This window comes from Zonotrichia leucophrys, unplaced genomic scaffold (genome assembly GCF_028769735.1).
Source record: "Zonotrichia leucophrys gambelii isolate GWCS_2022_RI unplaced genomic scaffold, RI_Zleu_2.0 Scaffold_332_57132, whole genome shotgun sequence".
NCBI classification, from domain to species: Eukaryota; Metazoa; Chordata; class Aves; order Passeriformes; family Passerellidae; genus Zonotrichia; species Zonotrichia leucophrys.
In genome coordinates this window covers 1-5,535 of record NW_026992537.1, presented here as the reverse complement: position 1 = coordinate 5,535, position 5,535 = coordinate 1, and positions in this window count along the sequence as shown.

Genomic DNA, 5,535 nt, shown 5'->3' with positions numbered 1-5,535 from the left:
ATTAGAATTTGTCTTTATAACTGTCCCATGGTCGGTTTCCACACATATTACAATCACAAATACCACATTGCCTGTATGTACCTGACATGGAACACAGCTTTGTATTTCACAGGGAGGCACAGGGATGGCTCCTGTGAGAAGCTGCTGGAAGCTTCCACCGTGTCTGGCACAGTCAATTCCTGGTGGCTTCAAAGATGGACCTGCTGCTGGCAAAGGCTGGGCCAGTTACAAATGGAGGCAATGCCTCCGTGATAACAGATTTAAAAAGAAATCAAAATAGAGATTGTGGCACAATTTTAACTCTAGTCAGAGGAGAGCACAAGGAGAACATGTAAGAAGAACAACTCTGCACACATCCAGGTCAGTGCAGAAGGAGGGGCAGGAGGTGCTCCAGGCCCTGGAGACCCAGGCACCCTGCAGGAGAGCCATGGAGAGAGGGGCCCTGCTCCCAGGCTGGAGCAGCCTGTCCCTGGAGGAATGCACCCCTGGAAGAGTGACCCATGCTGCAGCAGTTTGGGAAGGACTGTTGTCCCTGGCATGGACTCACACTGCAGCAGTTTGCAGAGGGCTGTGTCCCCTGGAATGGACTCACATGGGAGAAGCTCCTGCAGAACTGTCTCCCTTGGGAGGGACCCACGGTGAAGCAGGGGAACCACTGCTCTCCCTGAGCAGGGGCAGAAGCCATGGGTGATGAACTGACCATAACCCCCATTCCCTGTCTCCCTGCACTGCTGGGGTGGGAGGTAGAGATGGAAGGAGGGAGGTGAGGAGCTTATTTTATTTCCCCTTTTCATGCTCTGATTTTGTTAGTAATAAATGAATTTCACATCTCTAAGCTAAGCCTGTTTTTCCCAGGACAGTATTTAATGAGTGATCTCCTCCAGTCCTTATCTCAACCCATGAACCCTTTATTAAATTTTCTTTGTCCAGCTGCAGAGGGGAGTGAGTGAGCAGCCCACATGGATGCCTGGCATTTGGCCTGGGTCAACCCACGACACCTTGGTACCACAGGGTCACAATGGACCCTTGGTTCTATGGGGTCTCATTGGTTCCATCAGGCCCTGCAGGGACACTTCATTCAACAAGGCCCCAAAGTTTCACAGTGGTCTCCAGGATTCCATGGGGCCCTGCAATGTCAAAATGGACCTTTGAATCCACGGGGGCCCAGAGTGGCACAATGGGCTCTGTTGGTTCTACAGCTTCACAACGGCCCCTCGGTTCCATGTGTCCTGCACTGCTTCATGAATCCTTAGGTCCATGGGCTCTGTAGTGTCACAATGGTCTCCTTGGTTTCATGGTGCCACAGCTGCCATAATTTCCATGGTATCACAACTGCCCTTGGATCCCAAGAGGCCCCAGAGTGTGACAATGGCCCCTTGCTTCCATGATGCCCTGTAGTGTCACAATGGTGTCCATGATTCCATCAGGCCCTGCAGTGTCACCGTGGACAGTTGGTTCAATGACACTCCACAATGTCACCACCACCTCTTGGTTCCACAGAGCCCCACTGTGTCACTGTGGTCCCTTTGGTTCAAAGGCTCAGAAGTGCCAGAATGACCCTTTGGTTCCAACAAGCCTTGAAGTTTCAAAATGGTCTCCATGGTTTCATGAGTACCCCCTGTGTCACAAGAGACTCTTGGTTCCCTGAAGTTCTTCAGTGTCACAATGGGCCCTTGGTTCCATGAGGTTTGGCAGAGTCACAATTGACTCCGTGGCTCCATGAAGCCCTGCTGTGTCACAATGCCCATGGTTCCATGAGTGTCCATGGTGTCGCCACGATCTCCTTGGATCCCCAGTATCACCATGGTCTCCTTGGTCCCATCCAGGCCTTGTAACAAGAGATAGGGAGCCATTTTGTGCCTTAGATGAAAGGCTGCAGAACTCATGCTTGTGAGGCTGCGTCACTGATGAGAAACAAAAACCACCTGAATCTGAACGCCAAATATCATCTCAAGTACCTAAAATCCCCGCCTTGACAGAGGTAGAAAATACAAACAGAGATTCCACAGTAAATCAGAAACAGGGACCATATTTTGAATGCAGGCAAAAAACATTCAAGTGCATTCAAATGCACTCGATATGATGGGGAGGTGATGATCCCCTATTCCAAGAGTGAACTTAGGAAGGGCTGACTATTGAAGGAACTGCAGAGAACCACAATATAAGAAAGGAAGGTGGCACAGGCAATTCTGGAATAGGGACACCAGAAGGCAAGAGCAGATGAAGCAGTGCAGTCGCCACCAAGAAAATCACGTTCACATGCTGTGGGCAGCAACCCCATCAGGCCATGTCACCATCCCCTGGTACAAGGAGGGTCACGATGGTTCGTTTCACTGATCTCAGGGTGCAAAGACACACTGCAGGGGACTTTCAGTATTAACCAAAACAAATGCACCTTTTAGTGAGTGCCCACAGCAGATGCAACAAAAGGATTAGAAAGGAGATAAAGGACAGAGAGACAGAGAAACGGAGGGGCGGAATAGCTGCCAACAGAGAGATGAAATCCTCGTGGTCTGGCCAATAGATCCGTCTGGTCACGTCGGGGAGAGTCTCAAAGCCTTTGGTTAACTCTTTTATAATCTACCGCCGGGAGGGGAGCAGGACAGCACATGGAGGGAACAGTGGAGAATAAATCCATTGGGAACAGGCACAGACAGTCCAGTTCTGAACAGCACAAATCGGTGCCAGCAGTGAGCGGGGCCCGTTGTTTCAGGACTGGTTCCTATGGGAAACCTCCTGCTTCCCATGGCAGACATCCCGCTCCAGTCAGGCCAGCACCCCTGGGTTAGGATTTGAAGGGTCTCAGTCTCAGTCCTTGGGGGGCCTTCAATCTCCGTCCTTGACGGTGGCTGTGAGGCAGATGAAGGATCTTGGACCATCTCTAACAGACTGACATCCCAAAACATAGTAGTAATTATGCATTTCCCCTTAAAAATATAAGTTTTGGAATTAGGAAAATTATAACTATTTTTCTTATTTATAATACTATTATTCTATATTTGTAATAAGAAATTTTATTATTTATATCTAAAAATCCACAGCTTTTCAGCAAGCAAAAAATTTAATGGTCATTAGTTCTAAGTAACACAATTCCCAACATTAATTCATTGAGAAGTGTAGCTATTGATTTTTCCTTCTTTATGCTAATCAGTCCTATTTCAAATCCTTTTGTTATCTTTTTTATCATTTTCAAAGACAGGATAAAAGGGGCCACTTTGGGGTCCGTGGAGGCATTTCTGGGGCACATTTGGGGCAGTTTTGGGTCTGGAGAGGGAATTCAGAGAGAACCTGAGGGTCTGGATGACACTTGGGTGAGCCGAGTGGGCACTTGGAGGGGCACTCAGGGATTCTGAGGGACAGTTCAGGGTCCGGGGCAGCACTTGGGAGTCCAGGGGGGCGCTTGGAGGTCAGGGAGGGGAATTTGGGGCCCTTTGGGGTCCGGGCGGGCCCTTAGGGGGCTCTGACGGGGCTCGCTGGAGCGCGGGGGGTGATGGGAGTTGTAGGCGCGGGAGGGGGGTGTGCAATACAGTTAAACGGGGCCGTGGAGCATCACGGGAGTTCGAGGCCCAGCTGCAATGGCTCTTAGAGGGGCGCGTGACGTGACGGGAGATGAAGTCCCGGCTGGAAAAGCACTGGACATGCGCCGCAGAGCATGATGGGAGCCGTAGTCCCGGAAGTGGCTACAGCGCTTTGTTTGGGGGTCCGGGAAAGCACTTGGCGGACACTTCTGCGTCCGAGCCGCGACTTGAGATCCTCGGGGGAACGTAAACGGTTCGGGAGGGCTTGGGGGGAGCTCCGGGAGTTCTAACCGGGCTCTTTAGGGCGGGGGCACTGCAGGAGTTTTAGGCGCGGGACTGTTCTGAGGGGCTCTGGGGCCGCGGGGGAGGAGAGGAGATGAATTCCCAGAAGTGGCTGCACCGGGCATCTATGGGGTTGGGAGCACTCAGGGTATCCGGGGACGCTTTTGGGGGGTCCCGAATGGGCGCTGAGGGGGCACTGAGGGATCCTGGAGGGTCTGGGGGACACTTAAGGGACAAAAGGATAGCGGATACCGGGGGTTCTGTGGAGCGCAGGGCATGACGGGCGTTGTAGTCCCGGCTCCAATGGGGCTCAATCAGGCCGCAGGGCATGACGGGAGTTGTGGCTACCGTAGGCACCGTTCCCGAGTCTCCGATCCCTGGCGCTGACTGGCTGCTCGCGGTGATGGGCGGGAGTCTCGGCAAATGGGATGCGGTAGAGGCGGGAACAGCCCATTCAACTTATCCAGTCCCTCCCAGTACAGCCCAGTTCATCCCCAGTGCAGACCAGTACAACCCCAGTACAGCCCTGTTTATCACAAGTAGAACGCAGTACGAGCCCAGTGCCCCTCCAATCCCTCCCAGTACAGCCCAGTCCCTCCCTATACACCTGAGTTTATTCCCAGTCCCTCCCAGTTCATCCCAATGACATCCACAGGATGCCCCAGTGTCCCCAGTCTTCTCAGCAATGGCCCCACTGTCCCCAGCATGTCACAGTATCCCCCAGGGTCACTCCCAGTATGTCCCAATGTCTCCCACAGCGTTCCCAGTGTTCCCCAGTATGTCCCAGTCCTCCCCAGTGTTTCCAAGGACAGTTGCATTTCTCACGGTGGCCGTGGCAGCCAAACCCAGCAGTGGGGTCAGTGCAGTGCCCACGGCCACAGCCCCTGGCAGTGCCCAGTGCAGCTTGGGCTGATGATCCACCCTCACAGCTGGCCCAGGGCAGCTCTGCAGTGCCTTTGGTGGCACCTGGGGCTGGCACACACCTCAGCAGTGTGTCTGTTTGAGTGGGGAAACTCAGCAGTTTGAGATTGCTTCAAAAAACCCCAAAAAGGGAAAACCCCTCTTAGGCTGGGTGCAGCCAGCTCTGCTAGCACAGCGGGGCCCAGGGCAGTGAGGACAGACAGGATGGGGCTGGGCAGTGTGGAGCAAGGTTGTCCACACTGGGTCAGAGCTCCAGGCACAGCTTCTGTGAGCAGGCCAGAGCTGCTGAGGAGAGACCCTGGGTCAATATCAATCACAGAATGCTGCAATCACCTCTGCTCTAAAGAGAAATTTAATCAAAGACACCCTTTAAAAAAGGAATGTATATTTTATTACTGCTCTTTGAAATCTTTCTCCATAACTGGACTAGGAAAACTTTAATGACCCTCCAGGGCTTTGCTGTTGTTTACATCAGACTCAGTCCTTGACAGTGTCTTCAAAAAACTTCTAAAGAACTCAAAGTTAAATTTAGACTCCAAATTTTCTTGGAGTTTTAATGGCTCCCACTGAGGACCATGACTGCCTGCCTCTGCCTGCCCACACAAAGGCTCCTTCTGGGGGACATGCTGCACCACAGCCCTGCCCTGGCAGGGAAATTCCTTTCTGTTTGGGTCCTGTCTGGCTCTCCCTATCTGCCCTTTGCATTAATTCTTTCTTTCTCTGGCTGTTCTCTATTGTGCCAAAAGGATCCACATCTATGAAACTTCCCTTCAATCCCTCCCAGGTCTCCTCTGCTGTCCTCAGTCTCCACTCC